The sequence below is a fragment of the Mobula hypostoma genome, chromosome 4 (genome assembly GCF_963921235.1).
Source record: "Mobula hypostoma chromosome 4, sMobHyp1.1, whole genome shotgun sequence".
Taxonomy (NCBI): Eukaryota; Metazoa; Chordata; class Chondrichthyes; order Myliobatiformes; family Myliobatidae; genus Mobula; species Mobula hypostoma.
In genome coordinates this window covers 101,971,680-101,990,138 of record NC_086100.1, presented here as the reverse complement: position 1 = coordinate 101,990,138, position 18,459 = coordinate 101,971,680, and the positions used below count along the sequence as shown (strand labels likewise).

Below are 18,459 nucleotides of genomic sequence, written 5' to 3'. Positions count from 1 at the left end.
CTACAGCAAAGGGTCAGATCAGTAATTTGTTGGGCCAGTCTGGAGAGAATGCCTTGATGAACATACACAAAAAAATGCTCACTGTAACACCAAACAAACAGGATTCTCTTCATATTGTCAAGGAGTATTGAGGTACGTAGCACCTGACATCACCCACACAAGGAATTTTACACACTTCTTGCAACCCATCCTTTCCAAAAGTGCTTAGTAACTCCATTAACGCACCTGCATGCTCAGACAGAAGGGAGAATCTGATGGCTAATGTGTCAGCTTTCACTGAACAACATGCAGGCTATGGATACCAGAGTTCAGAGAGACTTGCAAAAAGTCATAACAATTTAGTAATCAGTATTCCAATAAATCTATAGGTTTGCTGAAGTTCTTTGGTGGAATGTTATTGACTCAACATAACAGTTTGCTTATCCAGCATTCAGAATCACTCTATTACCACTCCTTGCTGTTATGCACAAACCAGGCCATCTCATCCTGAGCTGTTTGCAGTCTCCTTCATGGAAAATGAGTTCTCTCACCAGTCTAACTGCAGCACTGGAATAGGCTAAGCCACATGATGCACGAAAAGAAATACTGCACAAAGGTATGCCTCCATGCAATATGGCATGAGCATGATTAATATGACTTGAATACATTGTATTGGAATTTTCAGAAGTCATGGCCAAGTTGAAACTGCGATATTTGAGTGTGGTGTTACACCTGCTAGTATTGCAGTTCATGGAAAAGCACTCTCCAGGTTAGATTTTTTCCTTGTTTTTCATCGTCCTCTTCATTGTGCTCCCCAGATGAATGAATAGCTAGTAACAAGGGATCAGCTCTCAAGATGACATGGATATTTGCCTTTTATAGAACTTGCAAATAACCACCCAAATAAAACTCCATTTACAAAAATAAAGTAAATTAACACAAAATTATTTTTCCAAAACTAGACAGCATCTGCTGATGCTGGAAATCCAAGCAACACTCTCAATGCTGGAGGAATTCAGCAGGCCAGGCAGCATCTATGGGGGAAAAGAGTACTTTTGACATTTCGGGCTGAGACCCTTTGGCAGACTGTACTCTATAGGTGCTGCTTGGCCTGCTGAGTTCCTCCAGCATTTTGTGTGTGTTGCTTGCATCTTTCTACTTGCATTTCTTTACACCTGCATAGATGTACCAAAAAGTCATGAAACATACTTTCTTGGCGCACACCTATATTCCCCTTAAACCACCCCCCCCCCCACCAAATGCAGGGGTCACCTCTGCAGTAAATCAGAAGCCAAAATATTCAAAGGTTCAAAGTAAAATTTATTATCAGAGTACATGCACATCACCAGATACAACCCTGAGATTCTTTGTCTGCAAGCATACTTAGCAAATCTATAGAACAGTAACTGTAAATGGGATCAATAAACAAACTGCAAATACAAATTTAAATGGACAGCATGAAATAACAAGATAAAGTGTCCTTAAAGTGAGGTCATTGGTTGTGGGAACATCAGAAATAGAATGTGTAGCTATTCCTTTTGTTCAAGAGCCTGAAGGCTGAGAGGTGTTAACTGTTATTGAACCAGGTGTTCTGAGTCTTGAGCCACCTGTACCCTCTACCTGATGGCAGCAGTGAGAAAAGAGCTTGGTCTGGACGGTGAACATCTTTGATGTTGCTTTCCTGTAGATGTGCTCAATGGTTGGGAGGGGTTTACCCATGATGTACTGCGCAGAGTCCACTACCCTTGGTCAGATTTTCTGCTCAAAGGCATTGGTGTTCCCATACTAGGCCTTAATGCAGCCAAGTACCTATAGTTTCCAACACACATCTACAGAAGTTTGCCAAGGTTTTTGATGACATGTGGTATCTCAGCAGACTCCTGAGGAAGTAGAGGTGCTGTCGTGCTTTCTTCACAATTTTATTTATATGATGAATCCAGGACAGGTCCTCTGCGATAGTGACACCCAGGAATTTAAAGTTACTGACCCTCTCCACCTCTGATCCTCGATGCTTACTGGCTCATGGACCTCTGGTTTCCTTCTCCTGAAATCTACTATCAGTTCCTTGGTCTTAATAATATTGTGTGAGAGGTTGTTGTTATTACACCACTCAGCCAAGTTTACAATTTCCCTCCTGTGTGCTGATTCATCCCACCACCTTTGATACAACCCACAACAGTGGTGCCATCAGCAAACTTGTACTTAGCCACATAGTCATAGGGGTAAAGCGAGTAGAGTAGGGGGCTAAGCACACATCCCTGTGGTGCTCCTGTGCTGATGGAGATTGTGGAGGAGATGCTTTTGCCAATCCAAACTGACTGGGGTCTGCAAGTGAGGAAATCCAGGATCCAATTACACAAGGGGGTATTGAGGCCCAGGTCTTGGAGTTTACTGATTAGATTTGAAGGGATTAATATTAATAAAGAACATCCTGATGTATGCACCTTTGCTGTCCAGATGTTCCAGGGTTGTGTGAACAGCCAATGAGATGACACCTGCTGTGGACCTGTTGCCTCCATAGGTAAAATGGTGCCGGTCGAAGCTGCCACTCAGACAGGAGCTGAAGTTTTTCAACACTAGCCTCTCAAAACACTATCACTGGGTATGCATGTGGCACTGGGCATTAACATTGAGGCAGGGTCCCACATTCTTCTTGGGCACCAGTATGATTGTCAACTGCTTGAAGCAGGTGGGCACCACACACTTCCAATTGCCCTCATTACAAACAGGTCATCTAGCACAACCATAAAAATTGGTATTCTTGGCCTGTGTAGCTCCCCCATGAGAAAAAAACATCTATACCTGACCTGTTTGCTCAAGTTTTCATTTTAGCTTGAATGGCCTCATCAGATTTCTTTCTGTAACCCTTTCATAATTATACTTGTGTTTTCATGTCTTAATATTTTTCCATGACCTTCTCAGTTACCTCCACAATTGGAACCACTATCGCTGTCTTGGCACTTTATTCAAGCAATGTTGAAGGTTTTGGCATTCCCCATACCGTTTGTACTGTTGATGACAGCCTTGTGCTGCCTGAATCCTGCTCTCTGAAAAGACCTTGAGCTTGCCTGTCTTTGCACATTACTCCCTTCCCTTATGAGCCCAGTGTCAATTTAGCACTTGACAAAATGTTCAATGCCCTCTGCTAATATCTTGATTCATTGCCTGTTAAGTGACCTTAAATATATTACTGCATTGAAGGTGCCAAGTAAATTAAAGTTGCTTTTTTTGCACTGCAAGCACTACTATGAATGAAACTAAATGGTATGAACCACCACCAGGTTCAGAAACAGTTATTACTCCTCAACTATCAGGTTCTTGAACAAGGGGGGATAATTTCACTCAACTTCACCCATCCCAACACTGAACTTTTCCCACAATCTATTCTTCAAGGACTTATCTTATGTTCTTGATATTTATTGCTTATTTATTATTATTTTGTTTTTTTTTCTTTTTGTAGTTGCACACTGTTTTTGTCCATCTTGTGTGGTTTACCATTGATTCAACTGTATTCTTTGTATTTACTGTGAATGCCGACAAGGAAATGGATCTTGGGGTAGTGTATGGTGCTACATATGTACTTTGACAATATGTTTACTTTGGATTTGAAATGCCGACTACTATGACTTTAGGTCTAGAAGCCATGTTATGAATTACACCAGGAATTCAGGAACAGGTTCCTACCAGACTTGCAAAATTATCTGTCCATTAAATTAGCAAACACTGGAAATTTAGATTTTATATATTTATAATGCTGGAAATTTAGACCCCACTTCCTAAATTCAAATAAATTAACCTGTGTAGTATTGAGTAACAAGACGGTATTAAGATACATGGACAGCAATTTTCCTTTTGGATTGTGATGTTACTGTTGATTTTTCTAACTTTTTTTTAACGCTCGCCTATACTTAGACTCCAATACACTGGCACAAAAATCAGCCAGAACAATTCTAAAGCCAAACGCTTTGCAACCTAAATGTCTTTCTGAATTATGATGGAAATTTAATTAATGGGAATGATAAAAGCTGTACACAAAGTCAGCCAAGTTTATTTTCAAATCCAGAAGTTGAATTTCCAGTCATTGAAAAGGAAGTATTAAGAATATTAAAATATAATTAGGTAAAAATATAAGCTGGGAACATGAAAATGAACTGTACAGCCCATAAGAATGGTGTATCAGGCACATTCTAAAGGGCCTTTAGGAAAGCCATTAGAAAATTTATTTTGTGTGACAATTTATTTCGACCTTCAAAATGTTACTCAAAATTTGGCTCCCACCATAATCCCTCATTGATGCAACCCTCATTAAGAATTTGCCAGCATTTTTCAAAATGTTGGGGCTATTTCTTCTTTGGAAGAATTTGCTACGATTTAAATTTAAATATTGCTATTAATGAACCTTTGGCTATAAAGGAATGAGAATCGCAAAATAACTATGTTTTTGGGATGTTTACTCGAAGTATCTGACCTGATTGCTTGAAGCAAGAAAGGATTATTGAAAGCATCCTAGTGAATATCATTTATAATATTGAAATGCCCCTCCCTGTTCATTTCTGACATGCGGGGATCTGTTCTGCCAAGAACATTCAATTGCAAGTCAGCATTGGGTTTGATTAGCAGACTAACTAAATGATCCAAAATTTGGGGCATGGTCACACACTTCCTTCTTTATTAGGTAACAAAACAAAAAGGAAGCTGTTAATAAACAATTTCATTGAATTTCTATTAAAACAAGCTTTCTAAAAATTGGGAAAATGCTTTTGTGATTAACCAATTGTGAATTGCCAATTGATAAAAATGAAAGAGTGGGATTTGATTGGAAAGGGGAGAGTACAAGTTTCAGAAAGTGCCATGAGCAGGAGCAGGAATATCAAAGGCAACAAGTGGGCCAAAAGCAAAAGCAAAGACCGTGGGAGAAAGAGAACTTGTGCCAGTTTAATTGTTTAACTGTGCTCCAATGTCTTGATCCAGTGCAAGTGAATTTCTCCATTGGAAAGTTAAACAGTGTGGATTAGATGGACTGCAATAATTCCTTTCAATGTACTGTATATTCCTACAATTCTAATGAACTCTAAGTTTAAAAGAAACACAAGGAACAGAGCCTTGGTGAATTTCAAGGAACCAGAAAACAGGAATCCACTATGTTAAGCAGAGTGTGGAAACCAGGAACCAGGTCTGCAGTGAGCTACAAGTTTAAAGATTAGTTTTATTTGTTACATGTACATCAAAACATTGATACACACAGTGAAATATATTGTTTTGAATCAGTGACCTACACAGAGAATTATTCTGGTGCAGCCCGCAAGTGTCCCCACAATTCTGGTGTCAACATAACATGCTCACAACTCGCTAACCTTGACCGTACATCTTTGGAGTGTGAGAGGAAACGAGAGCACCTGAAGGAAGCCCACGCAGTCCCGGGGAGAAAATACAAACTCCTTACAGACGGTGGTGGGAAGTGAGCCCTGATTGATGGTCACTGGTGCTGTAAAGCAATGTGCTAGGCTGAGCACAAGAATCATCACATTGTGAGTCAGATGCTGAACCATCTAGACTTCTAAACAGTCAGATCAAGTTCATATTTACTGTCATTTAAACATTCAGATGTAGACAGCTAAACAATTGTTCCTCCGGAGAGGAGGTGCAAAAGACAGTACATATCGTCAGTCACCCACAGTACATGAACTGGATTATTAATGTTTAATTTACTACAATCAAATGAATTGGCCTCAAAATTTGATTATAAAACATGATTAGCAGTACTACTTTATTAAAAAGTGACCTTTCCCACAATCAAACAATGATCACCTCTGGATTGTTTTGAAGCACTCTAGATATTTGAGGATCTACCTGGAGTGACGATACCTGTGTGAGCAGCAAGCTTCCTGCACCAGGTACCACGTAATAACGAGATTATTTCTTCTGCAGTGCCGTTTTTCAGCATAAGCAGCTAAAGTTCACTGACATTGTTCTAAAGCCTCACGTACCAACCTGGATATCACAATAATATTTGCTCTGCAACTGCTTATTTTAAAGGCCTCTCGCAGTCTTATTTGCAGCTTCTGCAATCTGCTGTATGGTCACTCTGACGGGTACCTGCCCAAACCCACAACAGGTCACCATTGAGGCTTCTACTGACTTTTTAGCTCTTGGAAAGCACCTAAAATGAGCACGTGCATGGCACCCCTGCTAGTTTTGATTGAAGACATGAAATTGGAGCATTATTATTGAAGGAGCCACGGGCATGGAATTGGAACCCAAGGGAAAAGCACAGAAATGCTCACTATCAGAGACTGCAGACTTCTCTACGGATCAGTGCCATCATGGGCTGATTACAATCAAAAAGTGTAATCGCAATGATTTGCAATCTTTTGTAACATGATCTCCAGGTTCATAACCTGTGAAATGAGTTCTCTCATAATCAAGATCAAGGTTACTCTATTACTATAGCACTCAACTTCCATGCCTTGGAATCATTGCAGGCTAAGGCAAAAAACACAATGTTTTAAGTTTGGGAGTAAGTTTATTGCTAGGCCATCTTCTTTTCCTTTGCAATCCTGGGAACATCTCAACATACTGACCAATTTCCTAACTCTTCCTGTTCAGCAGGATTCACCATGAGCACGTGATCTGGGATTTGGCAAGGGTGGTTAACTGGATTGACCACCCAGTACAGCAGCTGCTCTACATTCCTTCCTGTTGCATTGTATGGACAGTTAATTCCGCTGGCACCATAACGGATGGTTGTTCCTCAACCATTGTGATCGTCCATATGCCAAAAGTAAAGAATACCATTGCAGTGTGTTCACTGGCAAAATACTGCAGGAGCCGGAGAGCTGAAATATAACAGTGTTGGAGTGAACGGCCACAATGGAAGGGAAAAAAACGGAGTTTGTAATAATGAGCTGCAAAAGTACAAGATAAAAATGATAATCTAGTCGTGGTTTCCTCAGCAAAGATGAGCAAGGAATAACTACAACACTTAGAAGTCAGTTTATCTGGTGATTATACACTGTGCTGAAGAACAAATTTACTGATATCTAGAGAAATAAAATATATGGTTCAAGGCATGATGTAAAAACCAAGGGTTTCCAATTTGTGGGAGGACATTTCTTGTGAACAAACTTTGTACTAGTTTACCCTTTTAGGGATACTGTGGAGTTAGTTTAGAGGGAAATGTAAAACTAGAATGCTATAGAAGATCTACAATAGGTAGTTGTATTTGTCCCTAATTGTAGTTGTCTCAATGAAGACCTATGATACGGGGCATTGAAGAATTCTAACCAGGAGCCCTAACTTTAAGCATCTGATTTACTAATCAGTACCATATTTTGCAGGTGGATATGGCTGTAAGGTGCAAAACGATTCCTAAACTGCTGTATATTAATTAGGGCTTAAATATGGGTTTCTCGATTGGTTATAGTCTAAAGCATATACAATTGTGCCTGAAGAAAAAGTCTGATGCATACCCAGTAAGAATGAGGGGGAAAAGAGTCTCGGCCTGAAACATCGACTGTACTCTTTTCCATAGATGCTGCCTGACCTGCTGAGTTCCTCCAGCATTTTGTGTGTGTTGCTCAGATTTCCAGCACCTGCAGATTTTCTCATGTTCATGCATACCTAGTTCTCCCTTTAAACCACACTTCTCCACTGTAGCTGTAGTCAAATGGTGGAAGAACCAAAATGTCCCTTGGGTTAAAGACAACATCTGGGAGGAGGGCAGTTCCTACTAGCCAGCTGCCACAGGTCTAGTTATCCACACTTTCTGTAAGTCTTACCATCAGCATAGAGAGCAGCCGGAAAATATTTTAATCGAGAACATTAGATTGCTGACAGATGAAACCATTGCAAAATTCTTGTGGTAAATGTACTACTCAATAAATAATCCAAAGCCAACTGTTTTCAATTTATTAAGTTAGTTATGTGGGAATTACTGCTGTATCAATTGCATGAATGCTAAAAAATAACTCTGGAAAAGTGACATTGTTAATATGAAGAAAATAAAGTTTTTATCTTGAGCAAGATGAAAGAATCTCTGCTTTGCATTGCTTGTAACAGTTGCTTAGCAACTGAGAAAAGCAATTAAAATATTATTGTCTTAGCTTTCACTTTACAAATGTAATGCAGCAATGCTCGCCACCACATTCGTGGATGATCTTGTACTTATAACAACATAGAAGGAAGCTATCATAAACACAAGCGTTTCTGCAGGTTCTGGAAATCCAGAGTAACACACACAAATGCTGGAGGAACTCAGCAAGTCAGGCAGAATCTGTGGAAATGAATAAACGGTCGACGTATCAGACTGAGACCCTTCTTCAGGACTGGAAATGAAGGTGGAAGAAGTCAGGATAAGAAGGTTGGGGGAGGGGAAGGGATACCAACTAGAAGGTGTTAGCTGAAGCCAGGTTTGGGGGGGGGTGGGGGGTGGGGAAGAGGAGATGAAGCAAGAAGCTGGGAGGTGATGGGTGGTAAAGGTAAAGGGCCAGAGATGAAGGAATCTGATATGAGAGGAGAGCGGAGAGCGGACCATGGGAAAAAGAGAAGGAGGAGGGTCACCGGGGCGAGATGATAGGCGGGAGAAGAGATGGGGGGGGGAGAGTGGGGAATTGAAGGAGAGGGAAGGAGGGGAAAATTATTACAAATTGGAGAAGCCAATGTTTATACCATCAGGCTGGAGGCTACCAAAACAGAATACAAGGTGTCGCTCCTCCAACCTAAGAGTGGCCCCCTTGTGGCCGTACAGAAGGCCATGTACAGTACCAACATGTAGGAATGGGAAATGAGGATTGCAATTACAACGTTTGGCCACTTCCTTTTTGAGGATGGGACAAAGGTAGAAGGAAGGCATTTTTCTGTCAGGTCCATGTTAGTTTCCAGAAGAGCAATCCCTTTAAATCTATGTTCCCCTCCTCCTCTGTACCTTGTTCTCTCTCACATATGAATTGCACTTCAAACCTGTTTGATTCTGTTTGCCTTGGGATAATTTACAGTCATCAATTAACTTATCAGCTTATCTTTGAAACATAGAAGGAAACGGAGCACTCTGGGGAAATGCACACAATCAGAGAACAGGAAAACTCTCATGACAGCATCCCAAGATCATGATGAAATCCAGATCTCTGGGGATGTGAGGTAGCACCACTAACTGATGTATTGCTGTACTGGGTTTTGTCATTGAATTGAAACTCCATATGTCACTGCATTTGGATATGGACCAAGTACAGAGAGAGAGATGCTGAAGCGGGTCAATAGTTCACAGACTTTAATGCGAACAGAGTTAGAGGGAAAAGAAGACAATAAGCGGTATGCCAAACTAACACTCTTAAATGGAAAACGAAGCTAACACTGTGACTGAAAGAAATAACTAAAGGTAAGATGAATAACGCTAATCTTCAGAGCCAGTTGACTCGACAGTCCAATTTCTCAGGCAAGGCCGAATGCAAACAGGCAGCAAAGTGTTGCTGTGCTGGGTTCAAGTCTCAACAAGCACTATGACTAAAAGAATAGAGTTAGGTATTATCACAGTGAAATGATAATTAGCTCTCACGTGCATATTCACAAATGCAATTGCATATCTGCTGCACTGCCGAATCCGTGGTTGTGACTGGGATCCCTCCACAGGCGCAGCAGACCTGTGCCCGCTGGAAGTCCCAGACGAGCAGTCCAAGATGTCCTTCGCCGTGATCCTAGTATGTTCTTCTGGACCACACCCTTCCCAGTCCACAAGATACCTGGCAAGATGCCAGGAAGTGTCGCATCGTATAGACTTGGGAACCATCCACCAGTTGGGGAGGAGTGGGAGGTGGGCTGACTGGGGCCAGGGGAAAGGTAGTATCCGCAATGAGCTAGGAAACATGGAACACTGGGTGGATCTTCAGTGATGCTGGTAGATGCAATCTGTATGAAAAACAAGATAAAATTTGCAGATGCTGGAAATCCAAGCAATACACACAAAATGCTGGAGGAACTCAGCAGGTCAGGTAGCATCTATGGAAAAAGTACAGACGACGTTTTGGGCCGAAAACAAAATGCTGGAGGAGCTCAGCAGGACAGGCAGCATCTATGGAAAAAAGCACAGACCATGTTTCAGCCCTCCAGCATTTTGTGTATGTTGCTGCAATCTATACGACAACTTGTTGACAGCCTTTCCCACTACAAACAGTCCCACATAGTGTGGTGCCAATTTGCGGTTCTCAATTTTCAGGGGATGATCCCTTGATGCCAACCAGACCTCCTCTCCTGGCTCCTTACCTGTCGAGGAGCTGGTCGGCTTGCCAGAAATGTTGTTTTTGGGCATGTAGTAGCCAAGCCCTGGCTCATCTCCAAATGAGCTTGTAGCAGCAGGAACTCCTACATCAATCTCCTGATCCGAGAAGAGCGGGGCTAGAATCCCTTCTGGCATTCAAAGGGAGACATACCGGTGGAGGACGACTGGAGGTTATTGTGGGTGTCCAAGCCAATTGGGAGGTCCACGATGTGGGTTTGGAAGAGGCAAGGTAGCACAGGGTTGTCTCCAACCCCTGGTTCACTCTCTCAGTCTGGCAATTGGGTTGGGTATGGAAACCAGATGAGAGGCTGGCTGTGGCTCCTACAAGAGAGCAGAAAGCCTTCCAAAAGTGGGAAGTGAGCTGTGGTCCATGATCAAACAGTATGTCTTAAGAAAGGTTATGAAGCCTGAACACATGGGAGTTTGGGAGGGCAATGAAATGACAGCCCTGGAAAATCGATTCACAATGACCAAAATGGTGGTGTTTTCATTAGACGAGGGCAGAGATGAAATCCACTGAGAGGTGGGACCAGGCGTGGTGGGGCACAGGCAGTGGACATAAGAGACTTGCAGGATGCTGGTGTGATGTCCTGTTCCGAGCACGGTTGGGACAAGCAGATACAAAGTTGTGGATATCGTGGGATATAGATGGCCCCCAAAATTGTCTCTTTATAAACTCCTGGGTCCGTTGAATTCCCGGGTGTCCAGCCAGATGGGAGGAGTGACCTCATTTCAACACTTTGGAACACACCACAGCAGAGACAAACAGCCATCTGGGCAGTGTCCTACCTGGGCCTGGGTCCAATTGTTGGGTGGCCCTCACATCCGCCTCTATTTCCCAGATCACCGAACAGGAATACACGAGTAAGGAAGAATGGGCTCAGGATCAGCATTCTCCTCAGATCCATCAAACTGCCAGGTGAGAGCATCGGCCTTTGTTTTCTTGCTGCCAGGACGATAAGTGAGGATGAAATTGAACCGCGTGAAGAAGGGAGCCCACCAGGCTTGACAAGAGTTGAGTCTCTTAACATCCTGAATATAGGAGAGGTCTTGTGATCTGTCCAGACCAGGAATGGATGCTCTGCCCCTTCCAGCCAGTGTCGCCATTCCTCCAGGGCCTCTTTGACAGCCAGAAGTTCCCGGTTCCCAACGTTGTAATTCCTCTCAGCTGGAGTCAAGTGATGGGAAAGAAAGGCACAAGGATGCAGCCCTATCCGCAGATGAGCACTGAGAGAGGACAGCTCCAATGCCTACGTCGGATGCATCCACCGCGACAATGAATGGCTGAGGTGGATCTGGGTGTTGCAGCAGCGGGGCAGTGGTGAAACGTCGCTTTAACTCTGAAAATGCTTGGTTGGCATCGTCCGTCCAATGGAATCCTGCCGAAGGTTTCTTGGTGAATGTGTTAATTGGAGCCGCGATAGAGCCAAAGTTCCGAATAAAGCGGCGATAAAAGTTTGCAAGCCCATGAAGTGCCATGCCTGTTTGACTGTAGACTGTTTGGGTCACTCTGCAACTGCCTGAACTTTACTAGGATCCACTTGAACACTGGATGGGGTAAGTAAATATTCCAAAAATGACACCAGGTCTTTATGGAACTCACATTTCTCGGGCTTGGCCTAGAGGTTATCTTCAAGAAATGTCTGATAACTTTCCAGACATGCTGGACATGCTCCTGATGAGAGCAGAGCAATCCCATCAAGTTTAGTTTCCTCTTGATACTTCCCTCTAAAGCAGAGGTTCCCGTACATCCCCCCGTGACTACATTTATTTCCTCTGGGTGCTCCAGTTTCCACCCACATTCCAAAGACGTAGGGTTAGTAAGTATTGGGCATGCAATGTTGATACAAGAAGCACGGTGACACTTGTGAGATACCCTCAGTACAATCCTTGGACTACGTTGGTCATTGACACAGACCAATGCATTTCACTGTATTTTTCAGTGTTTAGATATACATGTGACAAATAAACAAGAGAAAACCTGCAGATGCTGGAAATCCAAGCAACACACACCAAATGCTAGAGGAACTCAGCAGGCCAGGCAGCAACTATGGAAAAGACTAAATAGTTGATGTTTTGGGCTGAGACCCTTCATCAGAACTGGAGAAAAAATGATGATGAGTCAGAGTTAGAAGGTGGAAGGAGGGGAGGAAGAAGTACAAGATAATAAGGGAAATTGGGAGGGGGAGGGGTGAAGTAAAGAGCCGGGAAGTCGATTGGTGAAAGAGATACAGGGCTAGAGAAGGAGAAATCTGATAGGAGAGGACAGAAGACCATGGAAGAAAGGGCAGGGGGAGAGGCACCAGAGGAATGTGTTGGGCAGTTAAGGTGAGAGAGGGAAATGGGAATGGTTAAAGGGGGTCATTACTGGAAGTTCGAGAAGTCGATGTTCATGCTATCAGGTTGGAAGCTACCCAGACGCAATACAAGGTGTTGCTCCTTGAGTGTGACCTCATCACGGCAGAGAGGAGGCCATGCACTGACACGTCGGAATGGGAATGGGAAGTGGCACTGGGAGATCCCGCTTTTCCTGGTGGACGGAGTGTGGGTGCTCGGTGAAGTGGTCTCCCAATCTACAAACATATCGAGCCTTACCAACATACAGAAAGCCACAATAAAATTCAATGAAGTTCATTTTTAGATCTTTATCTTTACTTTGGTAGTAATTGAGGCGTATGCCAGATGATTTAATAACTGACTGGTTGAAGGTAAATAGCTGTTCTTGTACCTGGTGGTGAGGGACTTGAAGTTTCTATACCTCCTGCCTGACTTTAGTTGTGAGAAAATGGGATGGCCAGGATGGTGGGTGGGGATTTTGATGACCGGTGTTGCTTTCTTGAGGCAGTGCTTCATGAGCATAGGTATGTACCCATGAGATATTGCACAGAGTCCACTACCCTTTGAGCTTCTGACACTCCTGAACATGCGAATTACTGCACCAGACCACGATATAATCAGGCAGGATACTTTCAACACAAGTGCACAAGATTCTGCAGATGCTGGAAATGTTGAGCAACACACACAAAATGTCCCCTCCTCCTTTCCTTTCTTCCTTGGTTCACTGTCCTTTCTTAGCAGATTCTTTCTTTTTTAGCCCTTTACCTTTTCCACCTAAACCCCCCAGCTTCTTACTTCATTCCCTTCCCCCACCATCCACTTTCCCCCTCACCTGGGCTCATCTATCACTTGCCATCTTCCCTCCCCATCCTCTTATCCTGGCTTCTGCCCCCTTCCTTTCTGATCCTGATGAAGGACCTTGGCCTGAAACATCAACCATTTACTCCCCTCCACAGACGCTACCTGACTTGCTGAGTTCTTCCAGCATTTTGCATGTGTTGCTCAGGAGACTCAACAACACATCTGTAAAGTTTGCTAGAGTGTTCAGTCACATGCTGAACCTCCCTAAGACACTAAGAAAAAAAGATGTTGTGTGCCTTCTTTGTGATTGGATTTATGGTCTAGGCTCAGGGCAGTTAACACCCATGAATCTAAAGCCGCTGACCTTCATCACCACCGATCCGACCATGTAGACTGGCAGATGTTTGCCCTCCTTCCCCTTACTGATCAGTTTTATTGATGTTGATGAGAGGTGGTTGTTGTGGCACCACTCAACCCGTTCTCTTGTCTTGCTCCTTCATGCTGACTCATGTCCACCTATGATATTGTCCAATATATATAGTGTTGTTAGTGAATGTATACACGGCAATGGAGCTGTGTTTAGCCACACAGTAATGTGCAAGTAGGGAGTAGAGAAGGGGGCTAAACATGTAGCTTTGAGGTGAACCTGCGCTGATGGTCAGTGAAGAGGTGATGTTATTACCAATCCGCATTGACTCAAGCAGAAGTGAGAAGTTCAATGCTCCCACCTCTGAGTCTTTAATGCTCGGCCTCTTACGCCACCTGGACCAGATGCTTTTCTTGGGTTTGCACTATTGAAGGATGCCCAGACATTGGACTTGGAGACTGAAATCACAAGGTCATCCAGAGATGTAGTGTTTTCCTACCTCTGCAACTCTATCACCTGTTCACATGCCTTTCAAAATCTTTGAAATTTTGGCTAATCACAAACTAAGAGCTAAGTTACAGCACCCGAATAAACTAACAATAAATTTTTGTGATGTTTGAGGAAACCAGAACATCCAGCTGAAACCCACACCATCACAGAAGAATTATGCAAACTACATTGTGACAACACTGCAGGTCAAAGTACAGAAAAATTAACTGCTACTCCGTTGTATCACCCATTATGATACAGAAGCAAATGAGCATGAGTTTTGTCCCAGGCAATTACATCAAAAATATCATTAAGGCCATAATTACACTTGGATAGGCTACACTCTTCACATGTGTCACCCAGACACCTGAAACAGACAAGCATTTCTGCCCTCGGGTCCAACAGGCAAAACGAGGACAACACACAATCATCCAAATGTGTTCTAAGCTTTCTTGAAGTGCAGTCTTACAAGTGACTCCTGGAACCTCTGCCCATGGCCAGCAAAGGTGAAGGTAAAGCAACCAGGATGGTACTGAGAACCTTGACTTCATATATCAGAAACATACTAATGCATTGGCAGATGGACACAATCATCTTGTGCCCCATCAATGGAAGTTCTAATACTGGGCCTCAGTCGTCCCACAAAGCTGCAGTAGAAGCAAGTCATTCACAATCCCAAGGGGCTAGCTTATTCCTTGCTATACCATCATTTACTTATCCTTCATCTGCAAGAAGCTAAAAGGTAACTTGTATTACTCACTTCCAGCAGTGACAGATGCAAGAGAAGCATATGTAATAAATGTGTAAATGTATCTTAATGAACAAATAATAATTTTTCCTTTATGGTTAAGGCTTAAATTTTGCATGAAATTTTGGAGCATGTCAAGAAAAATCTGCATAAACCATTGTCACATGGTACATTGGGTTGTTGCGAGTGGCTTAAGCTAATATGACAGGGAGGTGGGAAGCAGTACGATATTGCTGAGGGTGAGCCAGCAGGTTTACAAGTAGATGATGGACGTAACATGAATGAAAGGAAGGACAAGCCAATGATTGGGTACAAATGCAGATAGGGCAAAGAATTCAATTGTAACAGAGAGGCAAAATTCAAAATGGTGAAGAATGCAGGACTGAAGGTGGAATAAGGTGGATAAACTCCTGGCGCAATTAGAGATTGGTCAGTATGACATTGTGCGCATCACTGAGTTGTTGCTGAAAGAAGGGCATAGTTGGGAGTTTCACATCAAAGGATATAATTTGTATTGAAAGGACTGTCAGGAAGGCATAGGCAGTGGTGTGGCTCTGTTAGTAAGAGATGGAATTACATCTTTAGAAAGGTGGCATAGGGTCAGAGAACGTTGATTCTTTGAGAGTGGAACTAAGAAACTGCAAGAGTAAAAAAAAACATTATGGGATTCATATATAGACCTCCAAATAGTAGCCAAGATGTGGGGCTGAGATTGCAAAGGGAGCTGGAAAAGGCAGGTAATAAGGGTAATGACACAATTGTAATGGGGGACTTCAATATGCAAGGGGATTAGGAAAGTTGGGTTAGTGTCAGATCACAAGAGAGGGAATTTGTTGAATGCCTACGAGATGACTTTTTCCTAAATCTACTCAGGGAAAGGCTATCTTAGATTAGGTGTTGTGTAATAAAGCAGATCTTATTAGGGAGCTTAATGTAAAGGAGGCAATGTTCGTAATATGATTGAATTCATACTGCAATTTGAGAGGGAGAAGCATAAGTCACATGTATCAGTATCGCAATGGAATAAAGGGAATTACAGAGGCATGAGAGAGGAGCTTGCCCAGGTGGATTGGAGGAGGATACTGGTGGGAATGATAGGGAAAAGATGAAATATGAGGCCAAACTAGCCAATAATATAAAGCAGGATGCAGGAAGTTTTTTCAGTTACATAAAGAGTAAAAGGGAAGTGAGAATTGATATTGGACAACTGGAAAATGATACTGTTGAGGTAGTTATGGGGGACAAAGAAATGGCAGATGAACTTAATGGGTACTTTGCATCTGTCTTCATTATGGAAGACACCAGCAGTGTGCCAGAGGTCTGTGAGTGTGAGGGAGAAGGAGTGAGTGCCATTGCTATTACAAAGGAAAAAGTGCTAGTCACCTGACCAGATGGACTACATCCCAGAATCCTGAGAGAGGTTGCTGAAGAGATAATGGATGCATTGGTCATGATTTTCAAGAACCACTTGATTCTGGTATGGCCCTGGAGAACTGGAAGATTGCAAATGTCATTCCACTCTAAGAAGGGAGGAAGGCAAAAGAAAAGAAATTACAGACCAGTTAGCCTAACCTCAATGAATGGGAAAGTGTTGGAGTCTATTATTAAGGTTGTGGTTTTGGGGTGCTTGGAGACTAATGATAAAAATAAGTCCAAGCCAGCATAGTTTCTGTAAAAGGAAATCTTGCCTGACAAACCTGTTAGAGTTCTTCGAGGAAGTAATAAGTAGGGTGAGGAGAGGCAGTGGATGTCACTTACATGTGTAACGCCCCGGTAAAGTTTTCACTGCTAATGTAGTAGGGTATTTCATGTAATAGTCTTTCTGTAGAAGCAGTGTTTGGATTACTGTATTAGAGATAATGGGTACTTAGGACTGTGAGTCATCCAGTCAGGAGAGAAGGCAGGGGGAGCAGAGTTTTTTGTGCCTGACGCCGATGTGAGCCTTGGTCTTTGTTCAGTGGGAGATGGAGAGAACTGGTCATAGAATTCAAACCAGTTGGGACCATGATCTGATGCAGCAAGGTGCGGGAGTCTACTGAGGATCAGTGAATATAATTTTTGGGAGTGTTGAGCTCCAACCTGTGCATATTTGGCTGTTTAATTATAATGGGTACTTTTTGTTTTTTTTTCTTTCTTTTCTCTACTAACTCTTTAGTTAGGTCAATATTCATAAATATACTTCCTTTAATTATATGCAGTGTGGAGTTTGTTATTTCCTGGCAACAAGTTGTAACAGGGCAGCAAATCACACAGAATTCACACAAACGGGACTTGGATTGGAGGGACATCCCAATTTCACGGATTTGGCGGGACTGGAGTGTATATACCCTAGGCATACGTGACTGGAGAACAGTGGGTTTCTCGGTGCTGAGTTGGGAGACTGCTAGCGAAGGCTAATGAGATGTTTTGTCAGTACCTCCAGTTGAACTCTGTCTTTTTGTGTGTTTCCTCAGAGCCATCAGTCTGTGGCTTTGTATTGCCATGTACTCTTGTTTGTTTTCATGCCCCATGTGCTCCTGCCCCCACTCCTGCTCTACTCTGGCCCCTGTATTACAGAGTACTCCACCTCTCACCTGTTTCTCATTATTACCTGTTTTGCTGCCACCTGTGTCTCATTGTGCTCCACCTATCATCTGCCTCTCTGTTTATTGCTCAGTGTATTTTAGTCCTGTGTTTTCACTTGATTGTACCAGTGAGTTTTCCTGAGCCTTTCTAGCATTTGTACTGGAACTCTGTCTGTCTGAATGTTGACCTGCCTGTTTCCTGAATCTGGTTTTTGGATTTCTCTGCCAGAACTTTGATGCAGACTTTGTTGCCCCTCTGGATTTGCTTCTCAGTAAATATCACAATTTGCGCATTACTCAGTCTCAATTGGGTCCCTGCTTCAGCATCCTGACACGCTTCCTGAAACGCCCAGGAAGAAGGGGGTTCACTCGGATTTTCTGAAGACATTTGATGTTGCCACACATGAGGCTGCTTAACAAGATAAGATCCTATAGCATTACAGGAAAGATACTGGTAGGGATAGAGGAATGGCTGACAGGCAGGAGACAGTGAGTGGGAATAAAGGGGGCCTTTTCTGGTTGTCTGCTGGTGACTAGTGGTGTTCCACAGGGGTCAGTATTAGGACTGCTACTTTTCACCTTGTTTGTCAATGATTTGGATAATGGAATTTATGGCTTTGTGGCAAAGTTTACAGATGATATGAAGATAAGTAGATGGGTAGGTAGTGCTGAGGAAGCAATGTGATTGCAGCAGGGCTGAGACAAATTGGAAGACAAGGCAAAAAATGTATGATAATGCATTTTGGTAAAAGGAACAATAGTGTGGACTATTATCTAAATGGGGAGAAGGTTCAAACATCAGAGGTGCAGAGGGACTTAGTCCTCGTGCAAGACTTCCAGAAGGTTAATTTACAGGTTGAGTCTGTGGTGAAGAAGGTAAGTGCAATGTTGGCATTTATTTCAA

At 42.8% G+C, this 18,459-nt stretch overlaps 1 protein-coding gene across 4 annotated transcripts in view; it reads right to left on the bottom strand.

The window, feature by feature from the left end:
* The window catches only part of afap1 (actin filament associated protein 1), a 343,466-nt gene that overhangs the window by 143,842 nt on the left and 181,165 nt on the right, over window positions 1–18,459 (bottom strand). The gene's annotated exons all lie outside the window — the stretch shown is intronic.